Source organism: Tenebrio molitor, chromosome 3 (genome assembly GCF_963966145.1).
Source record: "Tenebrio molitor chromosome 3, icTenMoli1.1, whole genome shotgun sequence".
Classification (NCBI taxonomy): domain Eukaryota; kingdom Metazoa; phylum Arthropoda; class Insecta; order Coleoptera; family Tenebrionidae; genus Tenebrio; species Tenebrio molitor.
The window spans coordinates 9711733-9725345 of record NC_091048.1 but is presented as its reverse complement, the minus strand read 5'-3'; the positions used below and the strand labels follow the sequence as shown (position 1 = coordinate 9725345).

The 13613-nt window shown below is 34.1% G+C and overlaps 1 long non-coding RNA gene across 2 annotated transcripts; it reads right to left on the bottom strand.

The window, feature by feature from the left end:
• Window positions 1–1673: 1673 nt before the first annotated feature.
• LOC138126649 (uncharacterized) lies at window positions 1674–13235 on the bottom strand. 2 transcript variants are annotated; one of them, XR_011157895.1, is made up of 3 exons: window positions 12897–13235; window positions 2494–2607; window positions 1674–2436 (listed from the first exon to the last, which is right to left on the bottom strand). It is a non-coding gene; the product is annotated as an uncharacterized lncRNA (long non-coding RNA). The 2 variants fall into 2 exon arrangements; XR_011157894.1 differs by lacking the exon at window positions 12897–13235 and adding an exon at window positions 2666–2963.
• Window positions 13236–13613: the final 378 nt, after the last annotated feature.

The following is a 13613-nucleotide window of genomic DNA, read 5'->3' as shown; positions in this document are numbered from 1 at the left end:
ATACTGAAGCGATCTAACAAAGGAATTTTTAGTTTCAAGTCTTTTTTCTGTAACTGTTAAAGAGGCCATATACCATTAAAAAAAGGTAGTACCAATTTTTTTTCGGTATCTATGAATAGTACTTAATTTGTGCTAAAAAGTTTATCCGACCTTTTTGACACACCCGATATACCTAACTTGACATCTATCAAAGATAACCTCAAAATTTAGAATAAATTAATGTTTTTTAAGACTTTGCCTAAACGAACACGAAAATAATTTTTATTTATTTATTTTCTATTTTGTATTAATTAAAACCTCGTTCTATTCCATTTGTTTAATTTTTAAAACTTCGTGAATGTTTTGTCGGTAAACCTGATATTCACATTTTAAAAATTGACACAACATTCAAAATTAAGGTTATTAATATATAAAGGTCGTTTTAGAATGTATGACAGCACGATGACACTAGTGTTCAAAATTTATTCATCAGGTTATAATTACATAAATTTATATCGTTTTATGTTTACTTTAATCACGACTCTAGTTAACGGCCCTAATTAAGCAGGCAAAATTTTTAATTTGTGACAGTAGCGGGAAATTTCAAAACGACCAATATTTATTGCTCGCGACTGTACTTATTTATTTTGTTAGCATGGTGTGTATTTGCATATATTTAATATTTATTTTTGTCATTACAGCCTGCAAGCGAACGAACAATATCACCGGATATTGAGTCCAGGGAGGGTTTAAAAGCTCACGAAGATACTATTTCATAGGATGCTGCTATTTCCCCTCAGCTGTCCCAGAAGCCATCCATATCTTCAGAGGTTGGTGGTCACCAGAAAATAACAGGTTTATTTTGGATTTTCAACCCTTTCGAATACATATTTGGAGATTTTAAACAATTGGTTTCTGCTTTAAATCCAGCATACGCGTTACCTAGTTGACACACTGCATCTAAAACTATTATTGCCGTAATTTATGAAGAATGTCTTCGTAAAATCAAAGAAATTGTTAAGTTTTGTATTACGACAGACTGTTGTCAGAGAGTCAATACGACTAATTATATTGGTGTTACAGCACATTGTTTAAATGTGCTATATTATTGAGCTATATTCTATTTTACTGGAATGTTTCGCAATAAATGTCTCTCAGATAATTTGCGTCTAAACAACGCAGAAGATTGGGGAATTGAACAAAAGATCTTCTTCGCGGTATCTGATAATGCGTATAATCCTCAAAATGCAGTTTCTGTACAATTAAATTGGAAGCATTTCGATTGTTTCGCTCATACAATAAATTTAATAGTTGAAGACGGTTTAAAAAATAATAATGTGCCGCAGTTAGTAAGAAAAATCAAAGATATTACCACCCATTTTCGCAAAAGTTATACATACTGTTAATGAAAAATTGTTAACATTTCAACGTCAAAACCATTTAAATGAAGGTAATGTTCCAATTTAAGGTCTTACTAGTGCTCAACGCTATTTCTTCTCCCACTTACTTCTGTGTACAGTGGCATTTATAACTACTACTAAAGTCTATTTTTTCCTGGTAGGCGCGTGCGTGCGCATCTCCGAAAGGTAGAATCACATAGCTAAGGTTTTTAGCAGGATGCAGGACTTGTTAGTATTTTTGGTTGCATATTATCTAGGGGGATCAGTATTTGTGGTTGCAGATTAAAACTCATGTTTATGATTTAATTTTTGTATAATTTGTAAAATGTAAACAAAAAAGTTTATGAATCAACTCGTGGAAAAATTGATAACAAATATTATATGTACAACATTTTTTATTTTATACACACAGGAGTTAAATTGGGTACAAAACAACTCGATACTTTTGGATTCAATCGTTAATTTAAAAAAAAAAATAAAATAAAATAATCAACACAGCACTTTTCACCTAAAAAAAAAATTACAGTGACATCGACAATAATTGTCAGTTCACATGAAAGCGGCAAAAATTTCATAACATGGACATGGCCTGCTTCGACTACAATCATTTCTAATAACCATGTATCTTGCAAGAGAAAAGGTCTTCCTTCTTGGCGTATTTTTTTTATTTCCCGTAAATATCTTCTTCGCCAAGATATGTCTTCTCTTTCTATTAACAGGCTTTTTCTGTTTCGTTATTTGTGCTATTTGAAATAAACATAGATTTCAATGTTTACAGTTAATTGAAAACAATGTATGTACTTATTTGAATTTTAATTCGTGTAAAACATTATAAAGCTTAGAACGACTGATGTTTGGAATTTCTTCATTGTTTTGCACTTCCCTGTACACAGCATCAATTGTAGGAATTCCGTTTGCAGAGAAAAATGAGTGCACTGTTTTTCGAATGAGATATTTTTGATGTTCATCCATTTCCTATCAGGTTTCTTCGGTGCCTGTAATTGCCCACACTTCTTTTCTTCCGCCAAGTATCATTGAATGGTTCTAAATCCACAACCTTCAACACAAAGTAATTAAGCTGTGATACAACAAAAAAAAACTCAGAAATCAATACCAGTATAATCTGCAGTTTTTTCCATTTGAGTCGTCTTGGTTAACTCGGCAAAATCCTTGGAGATCCCACGAAATACTTTAACGATCATTTCTTTCTCGGCTTGTGAGAAATTTGCTATAAATATGCATTAATAAAAAAACTGTTACTTGATGTTAGCATAAATCCAACTTACGCCGTTTGGTGATCGAAATTAAGACATCTTGTGGACATATAAAAACTTCTTAACCTCTAAGAACTGTTTTTTTAATAAATAAACGGACACAACACAAAATACACACAAAACACGAAAGGAAAACTAAGACACGATGAAACAAAAATGGCAGCTTGGACCTGATTGACAGTACAGAACACTGTAATATTGCACGTTTCTCTAGTGTAAGTAGAAAAATAAAGTAACCAATAGGAAAGAGGCATTTCGTTGCAGGATTTTGTAAATGCGCACGCACGCGCCTACCAGGAAAAAATAGACTATAGCTGACCCGGTGAACTTCGTATCACCTACAATCGCTGTTCGTTAGTCTCGTTAAAACTCAAAAACGGCTTCACCGATTTGAATTTTTTTTTTTTGTAACATTTTGATTGGCCATAATCAATCCTAATCAACCTTCCAACTTCAATTCATTGAGATCAATAGTACTGGCTATATCTTAAACGGTTTGAATTTCGTTCGGTTATTAAATGAAACTTGTTTACAATTCCAATGAATTTGATGTCTTTTATGTACATGAAATATAACTACAATTGGTACCACTGTGATCTAAACGCATTTCTGATTTCCGGTTGTCAGCTTTGACAGAGTTGACAGGCGAATTTGACGTTTACGTGGTATCATTCTTTCCAAATTAGAAGAAGAGTGGTCGATGCGGAGAGTACCCCAATATTATAACATCGCGAAGAGCTGACTCGACCGACGTTGTCTTGTCCATATTTCAATATCTAAATTTGTTTGTGATCGTTTTGTGAATTTGTGAAAAGCTATTGGAAATGTGTAAACAAAGTAAAAATGAGGAATTTTACATGTGAGATGAATTCTATCGGCAATATTCTACACTGCTGAAATGCTGGAAATGTGTGATGTGCCTGGAATGTGATCGAGTTGGAACCATGCGGTTTTGTTCCAGAATTTAAGTCACAATTTAATTAAGTCAGAATTTCATGTCCAAACTAATTATTTATTTTCTTCCATTAAATTTGAAATCACAATGAATCTCAAGCAGTTTTCTTGGGTGATTCAAAATGATTATGAATAAGTATTGCAACTATGTACGAAAATGTACGTGGCAACTGTGTGAATGGGATAGAGTTCACATTTGTATGAAATTTCATAAGCGTGCATTTGATTTTTAAATTTCATTACACATTGATTTGACAACTTTCAAAATTGCGCGACTATGAACTGTCAAAAAAATGTCAACTCTATCCCACCCACACAGTTGCCACATCAATTTTTGTACATAGTTGCCAGATTTATCCACAATTATTTTGAATCACCCAATATTTACATTTCGATTTCGATTGCAAGGTCGATGTTCAAAGCAAACAATCCGATTGGTTTGATTTCCAATTTCACAATCAGCTGTCACATGACATTTGTGCATGTAGGCAAATAAATTGGAATAGAAATAAAACAACTACTACATTTGTCGAACAGATCGCGTAACAACACAAAAGTAAAAGCAAATGTAATTTTATTTTAATTTACTGGATTGCGTTTTCCAGATTTTTCTTCAAATCTTCCAGGTTTTTTCCATTGAAAACAAAAAAAAAGCATCAAGCAAATATGTAGCTCCTATTGTCAGTTATGATCGAGAGTGCATACAAAAATTATAATTTTTTAAATTTGTAGGAATTTTCCGACTTTTCTTTGTCCCGATTTTTTTTTCCGAAAACTTATCCAAAACCCTAACAAACAAAACCAAAAAAGAATTACGCATAGCCATCGTTCGAATCCTGAGTTATGGTCTTGAGTTCATAGAAAAAAGCACTTTCAGTTTTCCCCGAATTATTTTAATTTAGTTTTTCCAGATTTTTCTCCAAATCTTCCAGATTTTTTTTTTATTAAAAACTTTCAATTGAGTTATTTCCATCCCGGGGCATATCGAACAAAAAAAAAGAATTAATCAAATAAATGTCGTTCCTATCGTCAGTTATGATCAAGAATGCATACAAAAATTATAATTTTTGCAGTTTGCCCGAATTTTTCGACTTTCCTTTGTAATTGTCCCGATTTTTTTTTCCTGAAAACTTTTTCACGACTATAACGAACAAAACAAAAAAAAAATAATAATGCATATCCATCACAAAAAAGGACTTTCAGGTTTTCTCGAATTTTCCAATTTTCCGGGCAATTTTTTCGATTTTTTTTTTCTTTTTAAACCACCCCTGAAGTAAAGCGAACAAAATAAAAAAATAATTATTCAAATCGGTCGAGCCGTTTTTGAGTTTTAGCGAGACTAACGAACGGCGATTCATTTTTATATATATAGATTATAATCCGTTAATCACAATCAAAGGGTTGATACACTTACATATGAGATTGTTTACGCGAAAAATCAAATTTTCTTTTTACACAGAAACATAACCAAGATGTTTTGAAAATTTTCTTTGGTCCAATTCGTCAACAAAATGGTAACTGTATCAAACCGACTGCGATTCAACGGTCATTTAAAAAAAAATTATGATTAAATTGTTTCATTCGGCTACCGAAAATTGTGAAGGCGATACGGATAGCGTGTTGTTAAAATTAAATGATGTAAGTGTTATAGAAGAGGCTGCCACAGTTCCTTTACCTGATAATTAGCATTTATTGATTGTGATTATTCCACAAGTGATATTTTACCAAATAAATTAGAGACCGTGTGAGGCCCGGGTGAGCATTTTAAAATTTACATTCTTTGAACATTTGAGTCCGCCTGTTATTGAGGAAATCGTGTTCCTTTATTTGACACGTAGGTACATATCTCCTCGTTGCAAATTGATAGTGCAGGAGACAAACGTTTCGCATAAAATTTAATTGAGTATTTCAATTTTATTCGGGAGGTTTAAATTTTTTGGGCCAACAAAAACAGCGACAAATTTGAGGGGAGGGTAAGATCGTGGAAATTGACGAGGCAAAAATTGGTAAACGTAAATATAACAGAGGCAGATATTTATAGAGGCCCGGTGGGTCTTCGGTGGGATCGAAAGGGGCTCCAAGAAATTTTTTTTTAGTTACTGTGGAAATCGGACAGCTGACAGCGATCATCAAAGGGAAAATCAAACCGGGAACGACGATTTACAGTGACTGATGAAAATAGTACGAAACATTGAGGGCGGAACATTTCGGACATTAGACTGTCTATCACTCTGTAATTTTTGTAAATCCAGAAACGCAACACATCGAACGGACTTGGGTGGAAGTCAAAAAGCTTGTACCGCGTTTTGTTGGAAGGAAAAAAGGACACTACGGGGGCTACTTGGCGGAATGTTTGTTTTTTTTGTCACTTTACAGATCATGCTTTACAGTTGATGCGTTTTGGAAGCTTGCGTTGGAAATCTATCCGGGTCTGCCGCATTAATTTTGCTTTTTTACAAATACTCACAGTCTCAATACTCGCTCTACCACAATTCATTTATTTATCCCGGTTTTTCAATACTAACGGTCATTTCTTATTAACATCATATAACACACCGCATCCTCTCCCGGTGGAAATATTTGCCGCTTCTCTAGATGTCTACATAAATACCTTGGTACGACTAAATGGTAAAAAAAGCGCAATCAACAATTGCGCATTGGTGCACTGTTTTGACAATTTTTTCACGGATATGCTTACCTCGCCTTTTCATTATTTGCTTTTTGGGGAGTGCTTTATTCAACATTCTCGAATATTTTCCTTGCCCTAAAATTCTAATCCTTCGGATTAGTTTATACTAGGCATTGACGCGACGTTGAAACACAACATCGGGAGATGAACAAGGGACTTTTCATTCACTTTATAAACGATACGGGTTTTTCAATCATGGATATAATGCGATCTACAAAGCAAATTGCGGTTACCTTGCTTTGACCTTGACTGCCCTTGCAATGACCTTGAAATTAACATATTGTTTCCTACCTGGTGTCTGGCCAGAAAATTCGACCGATAACTAAAGTAAACAATTACCCATGGTTATCGCTGGTTGACAAAGATTACCTAAAGGCGGCCTTGCCGACTTTGCCTTCTGATTGTTTCTCTTATGTGCGATTACCAAATCTCTGTGGCTTGATGCTAAAAGGGCCAATGTCAGTATTTTGCTGTTTTGAGTTAATCATGCATTCGATTTTTTTTCTTGCTCTTTTTCATATGCTAAAAGGCCAGTGTCAAATTCAAACAATAGCATAGATATAAATGTAATGGTAGCCAATGTCACTATGATCTCAACCACATCAGCTAACGTTAAAAGACCAATGCCAATTGCAATTTTCTCAATGTGACAATTTTGACATTGGCCCTTTTAGCACCAAGCCACAGATCTTTAAGGAGACTTTGGATTGGATAAAATGGTTCGCCAAAAGGCGTCTCCTACAATTACAAAATTCAGTTTTGTCCTAGACATGCCAAATACTCGTACCTATGTCGTTTGTCCGAGGAATGGAGTTAACGGATGGTTATAATATGTTGAAGTGTAAATAGGGTAACAAAGTGGTCAGTATTCGGAATGACTCCTTTTTCTCTGGAAGCCACCTATCAGTAGGTGCGACAAATTTTACTAACAATATATGGCTGGGCAAAGAACTCATGAAGCGAAATTGGGACAACACTCGACGCATAGTAAAGTTGACTATTGTGCTTATTATTGAGATGGATGCGAGCAATATCTAATTGACAACCTGGAAATAATAGGTGGCCTCAACGACGACATGACGTCAAAAGTGGTAGAAATAGACGAATCGAAATTCTTCCACCGAAAATATCGTAGAAGACAATGGAAGCCAGGACATTGGGTGTTTGGCGGTAGAACAGCAGAAACAGTGTCAAATGTTATACAAACGTCGGCATATTAAAAAAGGAAGCGATGCATTTTTACAGCACTCGGATGGTTGGAAGGTATAAGACAGTATATTGAAGAAATAGGTGGCGGAATTCATGAACACCAAGTGATCATCCACCAACAAAATTTTGTTGATCTAATGATCTAATGATCTTACCATCCATACCCAAAATGAAGAAAATATGTGGATGAGAGGCTAAGAGAAAACTTCAACGCCAATTTGGAACCTCCGAACATCTCTTCCCCGCATATCGATTTGAAAATCAAAATTTATTTGGTGTTTTCTTGAATTGTGGTTCGGAACAATATCTAGTGTAGTGTTTTATGGTTTAACACTGTTTTTTTTTTATACATGCGCTTTTAAAGTTTATTAACAGTGTACATCCTTCACTTGATTTTGCTGTGCGCAATAGCGCTGCGCACTAGTAGGACCTTAAACAACATTACCCGCTCCAAATTTTTGCAACTTGAAAATCCGTCAAATTTTGTAATGTGTCCCAGGAATTCTGAATTGTAATTGACAATGCCAGTTACCAGCTTGACAAAATTAACTATGTATTCAAGAATTTTTAAGACTAAAAATCGTGATAGGCGCGACCTATTTTTTTTATTGCACAAAAATTGCAGAGCACAAATCCGTTGAAGACACGCAGTAAGAAATGTTTAAAAACGATCCATTTCTGAACCTTTAATTTATGACGGCCGACAGCAATCGGCTGTACCTACCAAGCTGTTACCAACGCTGTTAGTACATTATAAAAACGTGCAGAGCCGCTAAAGTGATGGCGGGAACATAAATTTCATTTTCCCAATCTATCTGCAGTTGCATAAGAAAAACTGTGTGCTCTAGCTTCTTCAGTTCCTTGTGAAAGGCTGTTTTCTAAAGCTAGTCAGGTCCTGAATGAACGTAGAACACGATTAACGGCCGGTTTCGTAATGTATTTTAAAAGCGGTTTTAAATTTAAAACCACCTTAACTAAAAATTGTGTTTCATATTCATTAAAGGCGTCTTTAAATCCTTAAAACCCCTTTTAACTTTAAAAGCTCGTTGTCGGCCTTTTATCTCGTTAAAGGTGGATTTAAATGGGGAACATAACCTCAATTACATGACAAGTGACATTTCGCTAGGCTAGTGCATTGCCACAAATTGCTGCTTTTTTTTGTGAATTAGTAGGTACTTACCGAATAATTAAATCAACATTTCGGAAACTTATAGGTATTCAGAAAATAAAGATATTCCATGAATTCATTTGTATTTATTGCTCAATTGTTTTCTTGCTAATTCAATCTAAGTCTAATAGGTAACAGTTTTTTCCTTTCCTCTCTTCTCTTTAAGTGTAGGATCTTATTTTATACAAGTTTTGTTTTAGATTTATAAAATTCCTCCTTCACTTGAAAGGTTGGATTTATTAATCTTTTATTAATCGGATGTTTTAATTTGGCGCTGCTCCACTAGCAAAATGTAAAATGCAGAATGTAAACAAAAATTAAAATACCTACTCGAAATACAATTCAAAGTCCGAGGGAAACAGTTGCGAGTTACCAAAACTTTCAAACGTTTACTGTAAAATTCCCTAGAATTCCCTAGGAAAATAACTACGTACACACGGTGAATGATTCGTTTTCGAACTAATGCAAATTTTAACTAATGTTTCGATAGTCCGTGTTTATGAAATGCAGTCTCCTTTATTTTAGATTTAAAGTCGCATTTACCTTAAAGGCGCATTTTATTAAAGGAGACTTTAGGGTCGGATTATGAAACCGGCCGTAAGTAACAGGAAAACTCAAATGTTTAGTAAATAGTATTAGTAAATAAATGTCTTCTATAGGTAATAACAGTTTTTAAAATGCCAAACATTTTTTAACCGTTTCTATTAATATGTATATTCTATTTAATTTGTTTTTTTGTTTTTGTTTGTTTTTATGTAATGTGTACAAAATTTATTGCTTGCGACAGTGCATATTTTGTTGTATTTTTCTAATATAATATTGTATTTTTTGTATTATATTTTTTTCATTTTATAATATTCAAAATAAAACATTAATTCATTGAAATACATGTTATAATTTCCTTCGTTTCAAAACATATCATTTTTATACAAGGAGAAGATGTATTCAAAGAAGTAAGTAGGTGTTTCACTTTATTTTTTCATATTTTATGAGTACATTTACACGGGCCGCTAACGCCGGTGTTATTTAAAACCGGTGTAGTTAAAACTGGTATAAAACGGACGTTTACACAAGAGGTGTTGTACAGGCGTTAAAATCTACATCCGTGTTGGCGTGATGTTAGCTAAAACCTCTTGTTGTTGAGCGGTTGCCAACGACAACTGTGCTTGTGTTGGCAGGTCAGCTTCAACACCGGTGTTAAGCAAAGGTGACCATTTACACGTAAATACATTTTACACCGGCTTAGTAACGTCACGCCTTTTGGTAAAGTGGTGTAGCGTTAGTAAACCGGTTTTAGTAAAACCGGCGTTGAATTCCATTTACACGTCAATTAACACCGGTGTTAACAACACCGGTTTAAATAAAACCGCCGTTAGCGGCCCGTGTAAACGTACTCTATGATAATACAATGGGAGGGAGGCAAGTATAGTACAGCAGTGAAATGAATCACGCAAAAGCTTAGCCGCTAAACGACAAAAACCGAGCGATGTAAAATGCCCACCGCATTAGTAATGTATTAATCTTTTTGACCGACGACTCATTAAGTAGGTACTTGTTTTCTCAAATTTGAAATTTGTTGTAACCAATAATTTTGCAAAACCTGTCAAAGACTGACATTTAATTAATGAAATGGCAGAAAGTTATCTATTATACCGATAACTGACACGCTTGCGATTTACACCACAAGATAGTGCCATCAGACTTTAGAAGCAAGGTTGGTATAACTGACTAATTTGTATAATAGGTTGCCTCGTTGCCATTTAAAGCAATAGTTTGAATTTTTTCCCCCCGAAAAAGTTAATCGTGACGTCACAGTGTACTAAACTTTTACAACAGAGTCTGTCGATCATGCATTATGCATTAGGTGTTCCCTTGCTAGAATAAAGCCCAAAAAGCCACCCAATAAACTCCACTGAGCTTATAAACCTTGGGTTCTATTCGAACACTCAAAATTTCTGGGTTGATTTTACGTCACGAGTTACTTACAGGACTAAGAGCCATCGTGGATTCAGTTATAAATATTTTCAAAATTTGAAATCAAGATATTGTTGCAATGTGTATAATGGATTGCGGCAAAAAGAAATTCAGAAATACCCCTCTCGTGAATAACCCTGTACAAATTAGTCAGTTCTACCAACCTTGTTTAGAAGAAAACAATTAATTTCTGTTCATTTTTGAAAACTGAGCGGATTAATGGTAGCGGTATCTTGTCTTAGTATAAATGGACTTATTTTACATACTCCGTGCGGTAAAATGACAGACAGTTTGATTAGTGTGTAAAAATCAAAAAATCAAAATTCAAAATGTGTAAACATGTCATTTAGAGTTGAGGAGGCCAAAAATAATGTTGAAAAATTCAGTTTATTAGGGCCTTTTATATGGTTAAATTTAACAACGGAAAAAATTCGAAGATATTCATGAACCAATTGAAAAAGACAATGAAATATGGAGAATGGCTGATGGCTAAATTAGATGAACATAAGAATTTGTATGGCCTCGAAATACAACAGGTGGTGGAATTGGGAGGGAAAAATATGACCGAGGTACTGAAGGAAAATCATTCACGGTAGAATTACTAACTCTGAGGAGAAGTTACAAACAACAGCTTTTTCTTCTTCTAAATTATTAGCAATAGAAGCACCACCACTACCAGAAACACCAAAAACATCAGAAAACAATTCGTCGGCGATATTATCGTTACCGTCGATATTAGAACCATCACAGACAACGATGAGGATGATGGTGAGTATGGAATGAACGTTAGCGACGAAGAAACATTCGATCCACGAAACATGGCTCAGAATTTCTATTCGCAAAAACTATTTCTAGAATTGTAAGCAAACAAGTGTAAATTTTAGACATTTTTATTATTACAATTCTTAAAAACAAATTAATTAACTTTTTAATTCGTTCCTCAGCTACAGCCTCATAAACGCATTCGTATGTATCCTGGCTATTCAAGGCCGTGCGGTAGATTTTCTCTTCTCAGTATGATGTAACTCTTCGAAATGGCGCCCCTTAAATGTTTTTCTTTAATTTTATTAATGTTAATTTGGAGAAACTCCTTTCCCCACTTGCTACAGCGAGAGACAGGGAGTAAAATTCTTTGAGCTACAACAGTATTCGGATATGAAGGAATTAAGTTATTTTGGCACAAATAATTTAAAACCTCCAAAGGTTTCATAGAATATAGGGTCTTTCACAACTCGCGCCCTAGAGAAAAAGAGGAAACAAGAGATTGCTTTTGGATGTGTAATTTTGAAGAAAAAAAAATCTAGATATTCGAGAAAAGACAACTTAAAGTTAACGAATCAGAGATCTACACCTCCAAGGGGTGTTTGCCGTAATTTTACGTTGCTAAAGTCTATTTTTTCCTGGTAGGCGCGTGCGTGCACATCTCCGAAAGGTAGAATCACATAGCTAAAATTTTTAGCAGGATGCAGGAATTATTAGTATTTTTGGTTGCATATTATCTAGGGGGATCAGTATTTGTGGTTGCATATAAAACTCATGTTTATGATTTAATTTTTGTATAATTTGTAAAATGTAAACAAAAAAGTTTATGAATAAACTCGTGGAAAATTTGATAACAAATATTATATGTACAACATTTTTTATTTTTATTTTATACATACAGGAGTTTAATTGGGTACAAAATAACTCGATACTTTTGGATTCAATCGTTAATTTAAAAAACAAAAATAAAAGAAAATAATCATCAGCGCACTTTTCACTTATAATTACTCGAGCTTTTTTTTGCCGAAGTAAACTTGACATTTCAATGAGAATTTTGTTGCCTGGCAATTCAACGAAAAAAACTCCCTCTGGCAGTTTTTTGAGTTTAATTGCAGGCAACAAAACTCGAATTATAAATGTAAAGTTTACTTCGACCCAAAAAAACAAAAACTTGAGTGTAATTCGGTAAGACAATTTAATGAATACGGAAAAGTACGATGATGCAGACCTACTAGAATCAAACGCTTTCAAAAGTTAGGTTCCGTTTTGTCGCTGGAAAAGTTAGGGCAAACTTTTTTCGCTGTCATAGTGACAAAAACACCGCTGCTTATGGGATTTTTAGTGTATGAATTAATCCCACGAAATACTTAAACGATCTTTCTTCTCTTCTCTTCTAGATCTTCTCGGCTTGTGAGAAATTTGCTATAAATATGAATTTATGCATTAATAAAAAACTGTTACTTGCTGTTAGCATAAATCCAACTTACGCCGTTTATTTGGTGATCGAAATTGAGACATCTTGTTGACATATAAAAACTTCTTAACCTCTAAGAACTATGACCTGTTTTTTTAATAAATAAACGGACACAACAGAAAACAGACACGAAACAGAAACAAAACAGACACAAAACACGAACGGAAAAGTAAGACACTATGAAACAAAAATGGCAGCTTGGACCTGATTGACAGTACAGAACACTGTAATATTGCACATTTCTCTAGTGTAAGTAGAAAAATAAAGTAACCAATAGGAAAGTCGCATTTCGTTGCAGGATTTTGTAAATGCGCACGCACGCGCCTACCAGGAAAAAATAGACTATAGGATTTCATTTGAGAAAAAACATCTTTAAAATATTTGGGCGATTGGAGTTGTTTTTGAAAGATGTCACTGTCGAATTAAATTTGTAATAAAAAAAGCCAAAACCTTTGTTTATTTGGTTACAATCATGTATTCAGCCGCTGATTATTATTTAGCGAAAAACGCCAGGGAGGCAGCAAGAATCTTCGAAGAACGTTTTCCAGGCAGAAATAACAATGATTTTTTCGTTTGCAACACATTTTTTTTTATTTTTTACTACAATACATTTTTATAATACTCCGTAGTCACTGTGTAAAAAAAAATATTTTTATAGTTTTTAGAAATTTGAGAACGTGAAACAGCTTGTGCCACATTATATTCTCTTTATGTTTTTAACAATAATTTT